The following is a 20,615-nucleotide window of genomic DNA, read 5'->3' on the forward strand; positions in this document are numbered from 1 at the left end:
TTAATTAACAAAGTGATGACTATCCATCATACTTCCCAACCTTTCCAAATCATGGAAAATTAGCATGCTTCTTGATGATTTGGAGGCAAAATAAACACTGTATTGCTTCTTAGTCTTACAAAACAGACCCTGTCTACTTCCCTAACAATAGGCAATGATTTGCACAGAGACTGCAAGCAGGAAAACAGGTGTACACTTGTCGGGTGGATGCATTTTTCTTGCTCTAGGGAGAGAATGAGGCTATCTGATTTTATTGCTTCTTCCCCACTTTCCCCCAACTTCTTCCAAATTTCCCAAAGCCTTTGTAACTTAAGTATCATCCTGTTCCTGCAGGGTAAGATAAATGCAAGTTTAAACACACCTTGGGGCACCTGGGTGGCTCAGTCGGTTGAGCGTCCGACTTTAGCTCCGGTCACGATCTCGCGGTCTGTGAGTTCAAGCCCCGCGTCGGGCTCTGGGCTGACAGCTCAGAGCCTGGAGCCTGTTTCAGATTCTGTGTCTCCCTCTCTCTCTGACCCTCCCCCGTTCATGCTCTGTCTCAAAAATAAGTAAACGTTAAAAAAATTAAAATAAAATAAAATAAAATAAAATAAAATAAAATAAACAAGCCTACCACCACATGTATGACTAAATTGAAAAGCTTCATATAAGTAGCAGTAGCTTCCATGCTGGGATTGGCTGGGTGAAATAAATAGATGACTATAAAAAAAAAAAGACCTGAAATACATGGCCCTTAGCCAAGGGCAGCCTTTGGACTATTAACTATTCTTGAAAAATCACAAGACTATTTTACTACCATTTAAATGTGATTTATTAATGAAGAAATAACCTAGGAAAGAGGTAAAATCAATCATTTTTAAAAAATCAGTCTTCCTCTGACCTTCCTCATATATTACTAGGAATGTTGAACCACTTATTGGTGGATTTCTACTATCAGTATGGCAATAAATAAGGTATATTCAACATAAAATTCATTCTGAAAACTGGGACCAAACTCATTTATTTGAGTATTAATAAGTATTTAGAAAATATTTTAATAAGAAGCAACTATAAGCCTAGTTGTCATTTCCTGTGTAAATCCCTTTCTGGATTTTTTTTTTTTTTTGGCTAGTGTGGTTTTTATTATTTTTTAAAATCATGTTAAACGCATGCCATTTGTAACGTGTATGGATAAAAATCAGTAATTTTATTTTGTTTGTTTTTTTTTTTTAAAGTTTATTTATTTGAGAGAGACAGAGACAGTGAGAGTGGGGAAGAGGCAGAGAGAGGGAGAGAGAGAATCACAAGCAAGCCCTGTACTGCCAGCACAGAGCCTGACTCAGGGCTCAAACTCATGAAAATTAAGATCATGACCTGAACTGAAGAACCCAAGAGTTGGATGCCTAACTGACTGAGCCACCCAGGTGCCCCTAAAACCAGTAATTTAAAAGTAGACTAATTATCATCAGATTAAGATATATACTTGGAATCTGATACACAGAGGCTAAATTACCCTGTGTCAACAAAAAGTAAATTAGAGACCTAAAATGATATTCTAATTTTCAGTCCAACTGGTCCCCACTAGGTCATAAATAAATCTTAAATAATAGGACAAATGCAAACTAATAGTAAATATTAGTAAACAAAGCAGGACAAATTGATGACATTAGTGCCAAAGAGATCAACACCGTTACTCCAGCCTAAATTATCACTACTTCTTTTTCTGTATTTTAGCAGCTTGGACAATCTTAGAAAAAGCAAATGCAGAAATAATCTGCTAACAAAATGGCATTTAAAGAAAAGGGTGGCAAATTTTCATTGATAATGGCCATTGTTCTTTAAATGACAGATACCCTCAGATATAGCCATCCTAAACTGAGGAATACGTTCTCTTTTCCTTAGGAAGTTGGGCTGTTGCCTCTAGGAGGTGCTCTAGTTAATTTCCTGTGACACTGGGGCTTCAGAAGCAGCTCCTTTTCATGAAGTGGCTGCCATACTTGAAAAGGGCCAAGAGGAAAGACTCAGGCAAAGGGGATCTGGGAAGGATTCAGAAGCTTATCTTTTCAATGAAATAAAATAATTATTTCCTTGATTTTTTTTTCATAATAAGTACCTCAGGAAGTATGGGCTCCTGGCATATCTGCCTTTTTTTCCCCCCCCACATTTCAGCAGCCTTAATAATTTAAAAAAAGAGAGACAGAGAGGTCAAAAATGATCAAAACTCATCTTTGGTTCTAGGAACTCTAACAGTAGGCTTTACCAATGAGCTGTGATTTCCAATTCTACCTTCAAACTATTAATTTACCATCTCCTCGTTTCTGGTCACCACTACTACCACCCTACAGATAAAGTAAAAAGAAAAAAATTTTCCTTTTTCTGAAGGGGGAACTTCAGTCACGTGATAACACTGTCAGCTTACTGAGAAAAAACACACCCCTTTCTCCATGCATTTAAGAAACGAATTTAATTTTTTTCAAATACTCATTACTTTGGCTGCTGGGACAAAGGGTCGGGCTGCAGTGAAGTGCCAAGCAAGCCCTCACGTAGAAAATACCTGCTGTACCGCTGCATCTGGGAACCATCCTTGGCTCTAATGGAATATTTATGGGCTGTGATGGCAAGAGAGCAACACAGGGCAGGGAAAACAGCGACCAGCAAAAGAGGGGTTAACAAAAACCTCCTTCACTATATTGTAGGAGTTGCGTCTGTGCAACCTTCAACCTCTGCCAGTTTTATTTGCATTTAGGAGATGGTGTCCTGTTATGAGGAAGTGTGACCCCAAGACCTTTCACTTGACCTCTCTCTGCTAATTCTAGCAATGTGCAATAAGACTTTCCACCAAGGGGCAGCCAAAGGTGGAACGGCCAACTAGAAATTTCATTTCCCAACCAAGGGAACATTTCAATTTCTAGGAAATCAATTGAGCTTCTATTAAAAACAATGACACATCTATGTGCTTTCCACAAATAGGTTGCTTCTTGTTGGAAGGCAGGAAGCTATCCTCCCCGGAGCCTCTAGATGAGCCCTGATTTATCCCTTCTGCACCAAGAATCATGTGAGCTGAAAGGTCAGGCAGTTAAAGATTTATGCTTTGTTTTATAAGATTGCTCAGAGAGAGACTCTTTTCCCTCTCTTGTTTATTTTTTATCCTCCCCAGCCTGTCGTCCATTTTTCTGCCCAAACTAGACCATAGAGAGGGAAATGGGAAAATGTCCTGTACAATGAGCCCAGGAATTCACCATGTCCCCAGATGGCAGGATATGTGAACCAATGAGGCTAGCCTCCCGTGGCCAGCCACCACAACCCACCCAGAAGGGGGTACATGCATCACTGTGCCTTGTAAATCTTTTTTAACCTCAGTTCTGAACTGGGATTTATTTGTTTTTCTAGGCAGATAGATCTGGCTCTCTCTGGGCCCTACAAAATGATCTGTCACTGTCTACCCTGACAGTCTGTAATAAAGTCAGCTTGCAAGGTCTAGCAAATGGATGCCGTATCTTAGATCATGTTAGGTTTTTTTCATTTATTAGATTCCCATCTTAGGCCACCCAGACATTGGTCTTTAAAGCACACATCTCCATCTCCTACCCTGGGACATCTGTCTGAGCAGGGCATTATAGAGGACAAGGGCTATGTGTGTTTATCATTTGCTTTCTGGGTATTCTCATTAATGCCTATTATTATGGACATGGTAATATTTAGGGAAACAACTAGTCCATAAACTGATAGCTGAGAACCAGGAAAAAATTCTTCAGAGGCTAAACATTTGGAACCAGTGTGTTAACCTTATCAAACTCATTTGTTTCTCTCCAAATCTGTGTCTGATCTTTTTTCCTGTTTTATCTAACAATATCATCATGACCCCGTGAACAGAGCTAGAAATCCATCAGTGTGCTTTGACTACTTTTCCCCCTTTATCTTCCTATCCAGTTGTCTCCATATATTACTGATTGGGCCTGGAAATGGCCCCTGCATCACTGCAGCCCTCTGTCATCTCTCATTTGGATTATTTTGATAACCTTGGATCTGACCTCCCTGACTCTGGTCCTTTCCCATTATAGTCTATATCCCTCCTGCACAGCCCATGAATCCCAACACATCACACTCCTCTCTAGAACCATCGATGCCTAACCCCCCCCTTTTTTTTTCTAATACAAAGTCCAAAATGCTTAGGACGGCATCCCTTCACTCTCTAGACTCACTTGTTGCCATTCCCTTCACTCACACTCGTGGGCTTGCTCTAGTGCCCCTGCGTCCACCATGACCTTCCACATCTCCAAGCATCTATTTCAAAAGTTCCCTCCATCTGGAATGTCCATCCCCCTTCCTTAACTCAGAAAAACAAACATACAAATAACAATTGGATTTAAGCATCTATTTCAAATGTCATCTTCATGAAGCACCCATCCCCCAATGCCTTCAAGAAGAATTAATCTGTCCTGTCCTCTTTCTTCTGGCACTGCCTCTTTATTCATCTGCTAGGGAAGTACATATACCTCTGCTTTACAGAAACTTGCAAGTGTTTCTTATTTTGCCCATGGAAGACCAAGAAAGAACTGTCTGAAGTCAGAGTGTATCCCTTTCACATCTCTACCCCTAGTAACGGACCCAAGTGTTTAGCCATTGAGGCTAGAATACTCCGATCAGCTGAAGGAACAGGACAAATAATTTAATTAATAACCTGAAAATATTGGCTTTACAAAAGATTGCTTGAGAAGAATTACATAGATACCGTCTATGTATTTTCTGAAGGCTTATAATCTATAGTATTAAAGTCTATAGTAATTCTACAGCTTAAAGTCTATAGTATTTTCTAAAGGTTTATAATCTCAATCACATTCAGGCACTTAAGTTTATACTGAAGTGGGTTCCTCTCTACAATTTTTGTTCTTGCTTTATAATCTCACAATATTTAAATATTATAATATCAGGGGTGCCTGGGTGGCTCAGTCAGTTCCGCGCCGGACTCTTGATTTCGGCTCAGGTCATGATCTCACAGCCATGAGATCAAACCCAGCACCGGGCTCTGCACTGACAACATGGAGCCTCCTTGGGATTCTCTCTCTCCCTCTATCTCTGCCCTTGCTCTTGTGTACTCTTTCTCAAAATAAATAAACATTGAAAAAAAAAACTTTAAATATCATAATATCAAATTTTAAGTCCTGAGACTGCAGTGACCTTATAGAGGTCAGCTTTTGATTTTTTTGGACTTTCTCTAGGTAAGTACTCTGAGATTTTTAAGGCATTTACCACTCTCTCATTGTGTACACTCTGCTGAGGCTGTTAAACACAGTTCTGGATGTTATTTTATTACTTTTTCCAAGAGCCTTTAAAATTTTTTTTGCATAGATAACACATTCCAAAAGTCTTGCTCTCTCCCCTCTCTCCACCCAATGCATTACCACCACCCCATTTCTTTTGCTTCCCTTAACTTCTTGTTTTCTATATTCTTCTAGTGTATTTCATATAAATACAAGCAAATATGGATATATAGTCTTACTTTTCCACCTTTCCCACATAAAGGTATGAGTTCGTCTAGGTCCTCTGAAAAGCTGTTGCCAGGACAAGATTAAATTTAAGAATAATTCCCATAGTTAAGAGATTCTCTCTTCCCCCCTCTCTCACCCCCTCCCCTGCTTGCTCATGCTGTCTCTCTCTCTCTCAAAATAAATGAGCTTAAAAAAAAATTGTTTTTTGTTTCCAATCCACTCATCACCTAAGAAATCAACCTAAGTAGTTTGGTGTATATTTTATTATTAATAATGTAAATGATGGCTGGCAGAATCTACCCCAAAATATGCCTCTTTGGCATAAGAATTATTTTGAGCTGGTTATTTTAAGAAACAGCAGATCCAGAAAAAGCTCTGAAAACAGAATGTAAGTTATCCTTTTGTAAGGGAAATTTACATTTATAAAGAGAATCTCCATTTATAAAGGGTGTCTCCCTCTCTGAACTAAAAAGAAAAGGATGGCTCTAAATCACAAGAGAATCTTATCAATGGGAAAAGGCTCAAACTTACATCTGCATAACAAACCTTATCCCTGTTTACCAGGCTTTTCCTGGTCACCTTCCCAGCTGGCCTCCCCCAAACTCTTTTCCTTTTGTCTTTCTCAGAAGATGGTATTAAACTTGAATTGGAAGAGTTACTACTCATTTTTCCCTGGGTATCTTTGAGGTATACACAACATATACATGTTAATAAACATGTTTGTTTTTCTTTCCTGAATGTGTTTCTTGTAATAGGAGTCCTATTGTAACCAAAAATTTAGAAAACAAGGGGGGGGGGGGGGGAATTGCTTTTTACTCCCCTTCATCATACCTGCCAGTCCTATAAGGTTTATTGACTCACCTACCTTTTCTTTTCCCTGTTTTTTTTTTCTTTTTTCCCAATGCAGCACTAGTGTCAGAGAAAATAAAGCAGTGTGAATACACAATACATTTCATTTACTTATAAAACCTATACACAAATTAGAAAAAGATATAATCATTTTCTTGTACCCACCAAATTCTAGAGTATGTGGGCTCAGGAAAATCCCTTTGTACCATTACATAAGTCTATCCCATTTTGCCCTCTTCTCTATCACAGCAGACATTCCTCCCACACTTCTCAGACTTCTAAGGAAACGTCTAAAACACATGTTATTTTATGCCTGATAACATGTACTTTATTTGCATAAACATTTCTTAGTAAAATTATTATGAAGAGTGGCCCCTGTTGTCAGAGAAACCAAGAAAAAAATATCTAGTGTTCCATTTTTTCAAACTGTAGTCATTTTCTGTGCTTTTACTCTTGTGGTTACAAGACAACATCCTTCTGCAACATGGAGCTTCTTATCTTGTCCTTCTCTAGGATTTCTTGTTGGCCTATAAGTGTTCCCCTGAATTTACCAACATAAATGCAATATATTTCTAAACTAAATTGATGACATTTACCTTCCTTTGAAACTGACTTGCCTTCTGATCTAACTGCCCAACATAGGTCACTATGTTTATAATACTAAATTCTAATACGAGCCAACTTCAGTTCAAATCCAGGTGCTATTACAAACTCGAAGTGTGACTGTGGGGATGTTACAGAACATGGTCTGGATCACCCGGCGGAAGAACCAAGCGGCACTGGGAGATCTTGGAAGGCAGGAGGTTTATTTCACACCAGTGGGCTCAGAGGAGATCACTCTACAGAGGTCTGAGTCCTGAGCATTAAATAGAGGGAACAATTTATTGTTACTTCCACATTTCCACATTAGCAGTAATTTGGCACCCACGGCAAGCGGGGTAGGAAGAAGAACCCCAAAGGGGAGTCTTCAGTGGGGGACTGGAATTTCCCGATTAGTCCTGTCAGCCATCTTGTAACAGATTTTTCCCTATCAGGGAAAATGTTAAAATCCTCTCTACATTAGTTTCTCATCTGTAAAATGAGTCTAATAAGCATATTAGTTGGGGTGCCTGGGTGGCTGAGTTGATTAAGTCACCAACTCTTGATTTCGGCTCAGGTCGTGATCTCATGGTGGTAGAATTGAGCCCCACATTGATCTCTGCCCTGGGCGTGGACCTTTCTTGGAACTCTCTCTCCCCACCCCACTCTGCCCCTCCCCAGCTTGCTTGCATGCTTTGTCTCTCTCTCTCTCTCAAAAAAAAAATTGTATTAGCTTCATACAAATGTTTTGAGGATTAAATGAGATGATACCTATAAAGCTCATAACATTTTGCCTGAGACATAATTAGCCCTCAATGAGAGTTAACAATTTGATGATGGGGAGGGAGGGGGAAGAGGAGGGGGACCAGAAGAAGGAGGCGGAGGATAATGTTAATGATTGTGGTGATAATGTCCTTATTTTAATGTGAATAGAGAAAGGATAGTCTATTCTGTACTGAACATATTCTCTTTCGAGGTCACCTCTATGCCATGAAAAATGACAACACTTAAGGAAAAGCAGAGAGCAATAAAAGAAGTCATCTTCTCATATCTGAAGCAGATATCACAGTCTTATTAAAAATTTCCCACAGTAAGGAGGATGATGCTATGATGACGGGAGATTTTCTCTAAAGTGAATGTCGGCATCCTAAACCAAGTCAGACCTTTCGGTCTACTCTAGAGCATCTTTTAACATTCCCAATCCTTGTCTTTGACATAGTGCTTCTATGTTCATGTTTACATGTTGGTGCTCTACTCCACTGTGCTCTAAGAATAAAACATACGTATAAAAATGATGGCTGGCAGCCCGACTTCAAACATTGTTTTCAAGGTCCAGAGATCCAATTTCAAATCAATTGTCGTGCACAGTAAGAGGGGTCCCAAGGCCTATATCATCCAGTCTTTGCCACTCACTTCCTGTGTGAACTTGAACACATTCCTTAACTTTGGGGGAATCTCAGCATTTCTAAATAAGTTGGACGTAATTGTAGAGCCCACTTTTAGGCAATTAACTTGAACAGAGGAAACCTGAGAAAGGTGGAAGGGCCCACAGTAACCCTCTGTACGAATACACACAGGCACATTAGGCGACCTACCTCAAAATATCCAATGGGTTGGACACAAGTACCAAGAAAGGAAAATTCCGTAGTTCCCATACCTCCTCACCTTCCCCCTTTAACTACAGCCCCCCACCCACCTCAAAGCAGCCAGCCTCTGCTCTGCTGTCCAGCCAGCTGCTCCCTTGCTGAGTATTCAATAAACTTCTATCTCCTTTGTTCGGCCTTGGGTGAATTCTTTCTCTGCCCATGCCACTGGCTTCCACCTTTTCTGGTCATCCCACATTTGGTGCCCCCCCCCATCCAAGCAGGAGATCCCACAGTAATTTGGCTTGTAAATGCTTCTTTCAGTGTTATACTTAAATCAAAAGATTGGTTGTGGTTCCTACTTTAAGGCGGCTTTGTTATTGTTAGTCTTCTAACAAAAAGTTGAGAGTCCTGCCTTGTTCTCGAATTAGCTCCTAAGACTGTAATATTTAAAAAGACCCACCCAGGGGCACCTGAGTAGCTCAGGTGGTTAAGCATCAGACTTTGGCTGAGGTCATGATCTCACAGTTCATGGGTTCGAGCCCCAGGTCGGGCTCTGTGCTGAGAGCACAGCAGCTCAGAGCCTGCCTGGAGGCTGCTTCAGATTGTGTCTCCCTCTCTCTCCACCCCTCCCCAGCTTGTACTCTGTCTCTCTCCCTCTCTCAGAAATAAATAAACATTAAAAAAATTTTTAAAAGACCCGCCCATAAGAACTCTAGCTATAATTGTGAGCACAGCATTATGCAAAAACTTGTCATATCCCTAAATTGTACATCTGAAACTAAGGTAACATTGTGTGTCAACTCTACTCAAAAAAAAAAAAATAAATAAACATAAATAAATTTTAAAAAATCAAAAAGAACTATTATTCATCCAGGTGAAGGAAGTAACCTGCTTAAAATCAACTGTGGTGTAGGCAACTGATGCATCAGTAGAAAAACAGACCAATAAATTGAGGTTTTTCTTCCCTTTCTGATGAAAGAAACTTACAAGATGTCCACATCCTCTGAATGCCGTCCTACAAACTGGTGTGAAGATCAGATGTAGAATCAGCATAACTGGAAAGAGGAAGCATGAAGGAAAGGAAAGGAAAAGTGATGCAGGGGGTAAAAGGTAGAAAAACCTGAAAACAAAATAATCTTTTTCTTGCCACTCAAAGTGTGGTCCTTGGACCACATATTGGCATCATCTGACAGCTGGTTTGAACTGTGGAATCTCAGAAGTACTGCTGATCTATTGTACGGATAGTGGCGGTGCACAGATCCTTTGCATCTGCCAGTGTGCCCATCCTTTAGCGCTCCAAGTGCTAGCTGATAACACCTCACAGCCGACCCTTCATCTAGAGCATTATCCTTGGCCGAATGGGAGCTTCCTCACTTGGAAAGCTACACGGTACCCACCCAACAAACTTTAGGCAATAATTGACTGGTACTAAGGGATGAAAGACTGGTTCTTGATCGTAGGGTGAGGTTATTTGTTGCCACATGTGTTCCAAAGCTTCCCTTGGGTTCAAAGACTAAAGCTAAGTCTTTGATTGAGACCACATTCATGATTAGCTTTTACGCCTGGCTCTATCAGGCATTGTTCACTTCTTTTCTCCTGAGAATACTCCTCTAGTGAGTTACTTGAATAAGAATCCCCATCTCAGGCTCCACTTTGAAGAAATTCAACCTCAGGTGCTTTGTATCAGAAATATATCTGAGAAGCAGAGGCTAAGGATAGACATTTCTAGTTGGATCTAACGTGCCAGCTGGATCACAGGTGGTAGGTGATGGGCTGATATAGTCTCTGGGAAGCCGTAGCAGGCAACTACTAAGACTTCCCTGTGAGGAGAAGGGGATGGGATGCAGGTGGAGGGAATGCACTGCCTGGTACAATTTCCCAGGCGCTGGAGAGATATGGGGAAATAGCAACTGCAAAGACTGTGAAATTGAGTGGCTGTTGCTAAGTAGCATTGATTTAGTGAAGAAAGAAAATGACAGGTTCAGACCTCTTAATAATTCAAAGTAAAGTGTGAGTGTCAGAGGCCTCTGTGGTAGCATTCGAAAAGATTCTCATCACCTGAAGCCAGAGGGTGGAAACAGCTGAAGATTAGACAGAGAAGTTAAGTATAATATTGGCAGAGCTTTAGAGAATTCTAGGCCTAGGCAAATCTCCTATACCAGTACAGCACCCAGAGAGGGAAAGAGTGGAACTCTGAGATTTGAGATGAAGACATGTAGGTAGATGAACCAGTGAACTTCGTATCCTTAATCTCTCTGAGCCCACCAGGCCAGCAGAAGTGGCCTACTTCTTTTGGAAGAGAGATAACCCACCTTGTTCAAGACTCTGCAGAGGCCTCAAATGAGGTAGGTGCCAAACAAGACAACAAATAACCTCCTTAGGATCTGCTCTCTTAAAGTCCACCTGGACTTTAAATATGATCAGGCCCTTACACATGATCAAACCTTGGCATAGCCAGCCTGGAGAAGTGCTGGGTGTGTCAGGGACTAGGAGGGATTATACATCAAAGTTGCTACAGGACATGGGTAACATGTGCTGGCAGGAACCAGGAAAATATGTCTGGAAGTGAATCTTGAAGATGCCAGATCAAGAAGGTGGCATATAAAGCTAGATGAAGGAAGATTTACCATATGAGGGAACTTGCTAGTGAAACAGGATTTATTTAACTCCCTGGCAAGAACCCTAAGTGATGGTTCTACAGGCTTGGAAAAAATGACAGCTGGCATTAAATTAGAGAGGCTCTGGAAAACGGTGAGAAAGAGCTCAGAAGGCTTAGAGAGCTAAGTATGCTAGAATGGATCTATTATATACAACTGGAAAACCTACCAGCTGGTCATTTCCTTTAAGAGGGCCTGGAGAGCACTCCACTTATTAAAGCAATAAGGAATGAACTAGGGAGGAACATCACTGCAATGCTCAGTAATGCCTGTCTTCGGTGGGCTGAATTAGTAGCTGTTACAGAACTGAGTTCCCTAGAAGGAAAGGGGATGATAGGATCTTGGAATAGCATGGTTAGCAAGGTCTGAATGGCAGCCAAGAGGGGTCTGACTTAATACGGTCTTAGAGACGCCTTGAAATACGTGGTGTTCCTAGAGGCAAGATCAATAAGCAGCCAACTGCCCAGGGTACTGTCAAATCTATATCTAAATATCTATATCTATATCTATCAGAAAAATTAGGAATAGATGAGTAGAAGGCAACACTCCCCAGTGGAAAGTCACAAACTTTTGCTCAGTTTCCACACTGGAGTCAACTCCCAGATGCAGGACCCACTGACTGAACGAGCATCCAGGTCCAGATGATGAAGGGATCTCTGACACCGCAGCAGGTATATACATCAATCTGCATGTCATCTGCACGCAGGGGTCATGCTAATCTTCTCTGTATCTTTCCAATTCTGTATACGTGCTGCTGAAGCTAACACCAGCAATTACATACAACAGTGATTCTTCCATCCTTCCCAAGTGGGACCTATAGCCATTTACTTGGGTAATGGCACACTTGGAAAGGGGAATTTCCAGATTTTTCCAGGTTTGTCAAATACAGCATCCAAGTTCAATCTGATACCAGGAGATCCATGTGCCATCTTGCTTTCCTCTGCATTACAGCAGGGGTATAAGGAGTTCAGTTAGTAAAGGTAATAAATGGAGTTCTGACCCAGGTCTATCCCACAGGAGGGGTTATTGTCTCTATGGACCCTCTTGGTTGTCACTTCCTTGCTCCCCAAATGGGTAATTCAAGTGCACATATTTAGCAGTTAGCAGAAATTTCACATGGTTCCTTGACCTATAGATTAGGAATGTTTGTAGTAAGAAAGCAAAGTAGTAGCCCTTGAAATTACCCCCACCCACCCCAGAAATTAGAGTAAACAAAAACACATGGGATACACATTTACGGTCCTATTCCAAGGTTGTGCTAATTTTCACAACCTCTGGCATACAATAGATTGAAGGGACCTGGATTGTGTAGGAAAGGGGAACTACTTTCCTTCTACCTATCTGAGGTTCACTGTCTGGGGCTCTGTAAATTCGCCTGACAAAAGACAGATTAACAAGAGAAAAACAGAACTTTATTAACTTGTGCACTGCGCATGTACTTGGGAGCACTCAGAGATGAGTAACTCAAAGGGGTGGTTAGAATGTGGGTTTATATAACATCTTAACAAAAGAGCAATATATTTTTAGAGATGTACAAGACAAAGGTAAGAGACTTTGAGTTCCAGGGGCAGCATTCTGTGGGAAGGCAAAAAAATGGGGAAACTAAAGGTAGATAAGGGCTAGTTGCAAGGTTTGTTATATAGATTCCTTTGGTTTCCTCTCTGGGCCGATAAGGACCTGGTTATCTCTGGTGGTTAACTTCTGTCCTTCCTGGTAGAGAAGGAAAGGGAAACACCTTTATAAATTTGTATCCTGCCTCTAAGCTAATAAGGGGAGGGCAAAGAGATACTCTTATATTTACTTCTTTTCAACTGCCTTCAGCTCAAAATAAGCCTACGCCAAAGTGGCATATTTTGAGATGGCATATTTTGCTAACCTTCAACTTTCTGGATATTTTGGAGAGAATTTACATCATGTCAATTGAAGCTGATGAGCAAGAAGTGGCAAATAGTATGGATGCCTTAGACATGCATATCCAGTCCAGAGAGTGGGGAAATATGTCATGTTTCCTACCACAAAGAATGAAACCCAACCTTTGAGAGGTTCCTTTGGGTTTTGCAGGCAGTATATTCTGCATTAGGAATACAGAAACTACCAATTCACCATGTTGATTTAAAGGCTATTATCAACTTCTGTTAAGGTCCAGAAAAAAATAGTTCTCTGTAGTACTTCAGGTTTTGGTTCTGAAGTGCTGACATTTTATTTCTATGGCTCAGCAGACTCCATGATACGAGACAGATCATGGTAGAGAAAGACATTGTGTAGGACTCTGGGAAGACCCAACAGGATGGCCACAGCAGAAACTCCTATGATTTGGAAGAAAGTCGATGTCATGTCACATGTAGCAGAAAAACTATAGTCCATTCAAAAAATAGGTCTTGGGATAATACTAGATCTTTTAGAAACTGCACATCTGCCCTCGGGAATTAAGTAACTGTATGGTCAGAATTACTCATCATAAATTGGATACTTTCAGATCCACCAAATCATAACATTGGGGCGTTCTAGCAGCAATCATTAATCAAGCAGATGTGGTACATGCAAAATCAGGCTCAAGCTGGTCCAGGAGACACAAATAAGGCAATGAACAGCTGTCAGAACCCATGTTTCTCTGGTGCCTTTGTCTCAGCTCACACTCTTGTCACATGGGCATTTTCTATGATGGGAGAGGAAATACACAAGCTTGATTCACAGATGGGTCAGTTTACTAAGTGAATGCAAACAAAAAATAAAGTATTACTGCACCATGTCACCTCTCAGGGGAAGCCCTGAAAAACTGTCACGGGGAAAGCCTCCCATTTGGCAGAGCTTCAGACACTACAAGGGGTGATGCGCTTGGAATGCAGAGACAGTAGACAAAAGGGAGCGTATATATCGATTCTCAAGAAGGCAGAAATAGCTTAACTGATTGGTCAATGGCTTGGAAAGAACTAGATCAAAGGACGGGGAACAAGGAGACCTGGGGATGTGTCAGGCAAATGAATCTTTGAGAGTAAGCACAAAATATGAGGATCTTCGTATGACACATTAATGCTGAGCAGAGTGTGTCCACCTCAGAAGAGGCATTAAACACTTCACAAACAAGATGACTCAGTGAGTAGATATCTTCTAACCTTTGAGCTTGACCACTACGGTGCTTGCATGATGAACTCATAAAAAGAGCGGCCATAGTGGCAGAGATAGACTTTTTGTGAGTCAGACAGCAGGACCTCCCTCACTGATACTAACCAGTCTAATTCCTGCCCTTTTCAATATTCCACTTACTAGCAAAAGAGAACAAAACTGAAATCTCAGAAGGGTACCACCCCTCATGAAAACAAAGCAGCCGCTTGAAGCAAGTAAAACTTCTTCTTCACACTGTCCCCCAGTAGTGGCAGCTCTTCATCACTCACCAAAATCAACACATATTCCGTGTTTGCCTTTTGGATCCACATGATCTCAGCTAGCACCACTATCCAAGGGCTGATAGAGTGTCTGATCTACCAACACATCTCAGACAAACACATTTTACCTAAGAAGGTGTAACAGCAAACACTATGGTTATAAGTTTCACCCAAAATATGACCAGGGGTGCCTGGGTGGCTCAGTCGGTTGAGCATCCGACTTCAGCTCAGGTCATGATCTTACGTTTAGTGAGTTCAAGCCCCACATCAGGCTCTGTGCTGACAGCTCAGAGTCTGCAGCCTGATTCAGATTCTGCCTCCCTCTCTCTCTGCCCCTTCCCCACTCACACTCTCTCTCTGTCTCTGTCTCTGTCTTTGTCTCTCTCAATAATGGATAAACATTTAAAAAAAATTTTTTTTAAATATGACCAAACCCTGAAGAAGCTGTGCTTAAAAGGCATAAACTTAATATAGGTATCACTTGATGAGAAGTACAAGGAATGGATAGTAAAGAATGCTGTGGTCCCCCACGCAGATGTCTTCTATTATGCAGTGTACATGTGCACATTGGCTTATAACAACTCATGGCTGCTCCCATCTCCAGAGAATTGCCTTTGTCCCAACAGGAGTGTCCAAACATTAGTGGGACTAATGATGTATATAGGACACCCTAAATTGCACCAACAGTACAAACATTTGGCAGACATACACGATTCCTCGAGATATTTGCAAAGTTATGTGTTAAGATGATTACTGGCAAAGATTAATCCATCAGACTTATAAGTATATATCACCAAGTGCTCACTTTCGCTTCAGGGAAATGACATATCTCAGAGAATGTATCCATTTTCCCTGTTTTATAATTGCTGGCCCACACCTAAGTGGCTATACATCTTCCATTTGTCCTTTAATGGATGGCAACATTTTGATCTTCTTTTGTTTGTTGAGTGATACCTTTTTTGCCACCTATTACTGCATTTCCAGATAATAACAACTTATAAAAAAAAGTGAAGAAAATAAACAAAAACAAAAGCAAGTATCAACAGAGTAAAAACTACATTTTCAAGGGGAAAACATGCTTCTGAGAGTTGTAGTATACCATATTAGAGGGCTCATCAAAGCACAAGAGCTGGGTAGAGTGTTGAATGCCAACCATTAAGAGCTTGTATGTCAAGCAGAATCTTCCAGTGGAAGACTTTGAGGTGACAGAATATTTTGATTAAGGATGACTGGCAGGGGCGCCTGGGTGGCTCAGTCGGTTAAGCATCCTACTTAGGCTCAGCTCATGATCTTGCAGTTTGTGAGTTCAAGCCCCGCAGTGGGCTCTGTGCTGACAGCTCAGAGCCTGGAGTCTGCTTTGGATTCTGTGTCTCCCTCTCTCTCTCTGCTCCTCCCTCTGCTTGCACTCTTCCTCTCTCTCTCTCTTTCTCAAAAATAAAGATGACTGGAAGACATGAAAAAAAAATCAATATTACTTATAAAAGATGGTTAGTTTCAGTAGCACACACATTAAGGAGCTAGTAAGGGAGAAGCTCATACAGTAAGAGAAATAAGGAATTTAATAAAATTAACACACCTTACTTCCTTCTTAGGAAAGTTCTTCTAGAACTCTAGAGTTCTTCTAGAAGAAGGTTAGGAAACTGTAGTGTTCTTCCTGAATTATTATTGCAGCGGTCTATAAATATTCTATTGGTCTAAATTGGGCATGTTCTAATGGCCATCTGTTCCCCGGATAAATGATGTAGTCCCCAGTTAATACTAATTGCAAAATCACTACATAGGAAAATGGTCTGAATGATTGCAGACAGAATGGAGTCAGCACCTATGGCTTTTGTTTACCTGGAGAAGGCTGGTGACAGGCACAAAGAAAAAAAAAAAGGAAAAAGGAAAATATAAATAAGCTTTATCTGCAGTCAAGGGGAACAATTAGAGTAGACCTAGTGAGAAACTTCACTAAACACGCTTCTTCCTGCAGGCGCCTGAGCCCCAGAAGAATTCTCTTGTCTCTCTCTTTCTCCCACCTCCTTCTTCTTTTTCTCCTAGACACATACACACATGCACACACAATTTTATAATCTGATGTTTTTCATTCAAAAGACATGCATCGATGTCTAAGTAGAATTACTTAATGCTTTACTCTGGCTTTGAGTTGCACCTATGAATCCATCCTACGCTAATCAACCTAATCCATGGTAATGACCCCAAGTTTCTAACAGCTAGACTCCCTATGCTAAATCTTCTGCATTGTTTTTTATAACCTAAGACCCATATTGGTTGTTTGGCAAAATAAGGTAGCCCTTGTAGGGGAAGGGGAAACAGTTCTAAGGAATTTTGTAATGCAGTCAGATTGCTGTGTCGTTTTGGTGAGAAAAGTGGCAAACCAGAGAGTGAAGACTTTAGAGAAACTTGGTAGTGTAGGACTTAGCTAATTTTGGAAGACTGGTATGACGTATGGAGAGGCTGACATTTGATAAACACATTCCATGCTCCGTGCCAGTCACTTTACATTACGTAGGTTTTAGTTTTTATATTGTCTAGAAGAGATTACAGCTCAGAGAGGTTAAGTAACTTGTCCCAAACTCGTGGCTAGTACATGGGACATCCCTGGTTCAGTTCCAGAACTGTCCTTCTACACTATCATGCTGCATAAGGAGAAGTCCCTCCCCAGGGAGGGAATGCCATGTATCACACACCGATGGTTCCACCAGATAATTAAGACAAGACAAAAAAGTGCAAATGGACCTATTCCCTATCATCTTCTGTCACAGTGAGCTGGGTTGTGGGCCCGGAGGGAAAGTCTAGAGGATGGGACAAGCTAGCTCTGTGCTATAGCTGCCAAAGGAAAGACCCCTGTGAAGAAAAGACTATTAACAATCTCAGCTCCATTAAATTTAAAGCAGCTGCTAACAGTAGGGGCCTTTACATTGTCAATTATATGAATTTTCCTATTACTATGTCATAGCAAAGAGCAATTATAGTACATTCATCAAACACTGCTTCCGCTTCTCTGGTTCTGTCCATTAATGCCACAGTGGCAGGCCTTAGAAATCCTTGAAGACATATCTAACATGCAGACTTTAATTGTTTCAAGGATTTGTGGTCAGAAACAACACTAGGTGAGTAGTAGGGGGTCAATTACACAATTAGATAGTGATAGGCAGAGACCAGCTGAACTCACACAACGCACAAAGTATTTATATATCAGTTCACTTTGCAAAGTGCTTTGACACCTACCATTGCACCTCGAGTTTGCTTCTATCCCATTAGCCGGTCTGAGAACTATTTAATTACCCTGCTTCTTGCACAGTTGAGGAAATGGGGACCAGAGAGTCTCTGATGAATCAGAGCCTGAGGATGCCTGTGCACTTCTGTCCCTACTGAAGAAGCAGAGGAAGAACAAATGACCAGTCTTATCTCATCATGCCCCATAATGAAAACAAAGGAATATAATGAGGAAAATGGTCCTACAAAAAGACAGGAAAGAAGTAAGAGGAGAGCGTGGAAAGGAGACAGAAAAAGTAGTAAGCATCAATCTAAGGATGGCTCCAGATTGAGTTACCTTTACTTATTTTTTAATTTTAGAGAGAGAGCATGCACGAGCAGGGGAGAAGGGCAGAGGGAGAGAGAATCTTACGCAGGTTCCATGCCCAGTGCAGAGCCCAATGCGGGGCTCAATCCCACAAATCAATGCAGGGCTCGATTCCATGATCCCTGGAATCATGACCTAAGCTGAAATCATGAGTCAGACACTTAACCGACTGACCACCCAGGTGTTCCCAACTGAGTTACCTTTTTTTTTTTTAATGTTTATTTATCTTTGAGAGCTATATATATAGAGAGACAGAGTATGAATGGGGGAGGGATAGACAGAGAGGGAGACACAGAACTTGAAGCAGGCTCCAGGCTCCAAGCTGTCAGCACAGGGTCCGATGTGGGGCTCGAACTCATGAACCATGAGATCAACCGACTGAGCTACCCAGGCACCCCAAGTTACCTTCATATCATTCCCCTTCAAGGTGTGGTATGTGCTGTTACAACCCCACAAAGACAGAAAGACAAGCTTCCAGAAAATGAGGGAGGTGAGGAGGAGGAAAAGATAATTAGTTCTTTGTAGTAAGAACTGATTTCAGAGAAAGCCTACCTACTCTCAAAAGGCAGGTTTCCCATGGTCTCAACAGCATCAGTTTTTGTTTGTTTGCTTGTTTTTACATAAATGTGATGTGTAACACTGTGTGAGTTTAAGGTGTACAGTGTGTAACTTTGATACATTTATATACATTTATATACTGGCATGGTTGCCAATGCAGTGATATTTATCACATTACATAATTATAGCACAGTAATTGTCTATATCATTATAATGCACATTAGATCTTTAGGGCCTATATGCTATTCATTACAAGTTGTACCCTTAAACACTACCACTTATCCCCCCCATCCCCGGATAACCACGTTTTACTCTTTGTTTTTGGTTTTGCTTTGTTTAATTTTAGAAAGAGAGAGAGAGAGAGTGAGGAACAGGCAGAGAGAGAGGAGACAGAGAATGTCCGTGCTGAGAGCACATGGGATCATGACCTAAGCTGAAATTGAGAGTTGGATGCTCAAGTGACTGAGCCACCCAGGTGCCCCATTTTACTCTGCTTTTTACAGGTTTAACTTTTTTTAGATTCTACATATAGGTGATATCATAAGGTACTTGTCTTTCTCTGTCTGACTTGTCTTGCTTCGCATAATGGGCTCAGTAGTTTAGAAATCACCAGAGAAATGACCTCTGCACAAGATGGTTCCTTTCAGTTCTGTGCAACGAAGTGCTCATGAAGCACTTAAGTTCCAAATTCCTTTCTATGCACTTGGTAGACATTGAAATAAACAAGAAATGTTTCCTGCCCTTGGGAAATATGCCATTCCTGGAAGTAACCAAAACCTTGGCAAATGATTCAATATGGCATTTTAAATGCCAGAGGTGAGCTCAGGTTGCCATGGGAGCACAAAGGAGGAAGACTATCTCGATTAGCTGGGAGGAATTCTCCCAGAGCTGTCTCACATGATAGGTAAGAGCCGATAGGCTCTTTAAAAAAAAGAAAAAATAGGAAGGGCTTGCCAAAGAAGGAATAGTGTGAGATACAGATTCTGCTCTATCACTTGGCCAAGCATATTATGAAAGCAAACAGATATAAGCCAGTTTCGGTGAACGGATGCTTCTCATCAGGCCACACATAACTCAAAGAAACAGGATGCTTTGGCATGGTGGTCAGAGCACCCAGGATAGAGAAGGGTGCCACACCGAACATTCCTCAGGCCCTGTGTCCTTTCTCTGGCTCCTCATATTCTCCCCATTTTCTCTTCTCTCTGCAGCTGCCTCAGTTTCCCCACTGTTACCTCAGCTTCCTGGAGACACACTGACCCCCTAACTCCTTGAAACAACTTGTGAAGAAATCTCTTAAAAATTCTCTTAATTCAAATGGGATAACCATTTCCATTTCCATTGGTTAAAATGGTTAAAATGGAAATTTTAACCATTTCCATTAAGGATAAAAACAAACCTTAAACTTTAAAAACAATGACAGAATTTAGGATTATAAAACCAATTTACCAGGCTATCTATTACTGCATCACAAACTACCCCAAAACTTACATTACCTCAAATGAATTAAAATGACCACTCCATCCACTTACAATTTTATGAGTCAGTAATTCAGAATGAGTTTGGCTGGGTGACTGGTCTCTGATCCACATGGTATTAGCTGCTGGCTGGGACTGAAGGGCCCACTTTCAAGATGGCCTCTTTACTGTATATGGGAAACTCCAGGATTCCTTGACATTCCCTCCATCTCTCCCTCTCCCTCCCTCCCTCATTCTCTCTCCATGATGTCGTATTCTCTGGGACTCATTCATGTGGCCTTGGATTCTTTCAAAGTGATTGTTTCAGGGTAGTCTCCCTGCCTGGCAGCTGGCTTCCAAGAGAGCAACAACTTAGAAGATGCCAGTCCTCCTTCAAACAGCTGACACTTGAATGATATCATTTTGCCATTTGCTATTGGTCAAAGCAGTCGCAAACCATCCCATATTCAATAGATCTCTACTCTCAATGGA

At 41.1% G+C, this 20,615-nt stretch overlaps 1 long non-coding RNA gene and 1 other non-coding gene across 9 annotated transcripts in view; both read right to left on the reverse strand.

Moving 5' to 3' along the window:
- Positions 1 to 20,615, reverse strand: part of LOC125934619 (uncharacterized) — a 135,797-nt gene that overhangs the window by 6,987 nt on the left and 108,195 nt on the right. For 7 of the 8 annotated variants that reach the window (XR_007461527.1, XR_007461528.1, XR_007461522.1 and 4 more), the window contains one exon: positions 6,334 to 6,377. The exons of the other annotated variant lie outside the window; for it this stretch is intronic. This is a non-coding gene — a long non-coding RNA (uncharacterized LOC125934619). The remainder of the gene's footprint in view (positions 1 to 6,333; positions 6,378 to 20,615) is intronic. 8 annotated transcript variants of the gene reach the window in all.
- Positions 11,806 to 11,906, reverse strand: LOC125928052 (U6 spliceosomal RNA). Its single transcript, XR_007459542.1, has one exon. It is a non-coding gene; the product is annotated as a U6 spliceosomal RNA (small nuclear RNA).

This window comes from Panthera uncia, chromosome D4 (assembly GCF_023721935.1).
Source record: "Panthera uncia isolate 11264 chromosome D4, Puncia_PCG_1.0, whole genome shotgun sequence".
NCBI classification, from domain to species: domain Eukaryota; kingdom Metazoa; phylum Chordata; class Mammalia; order Carnivora; family Felidae; genus Panthera; species Panthera uncia.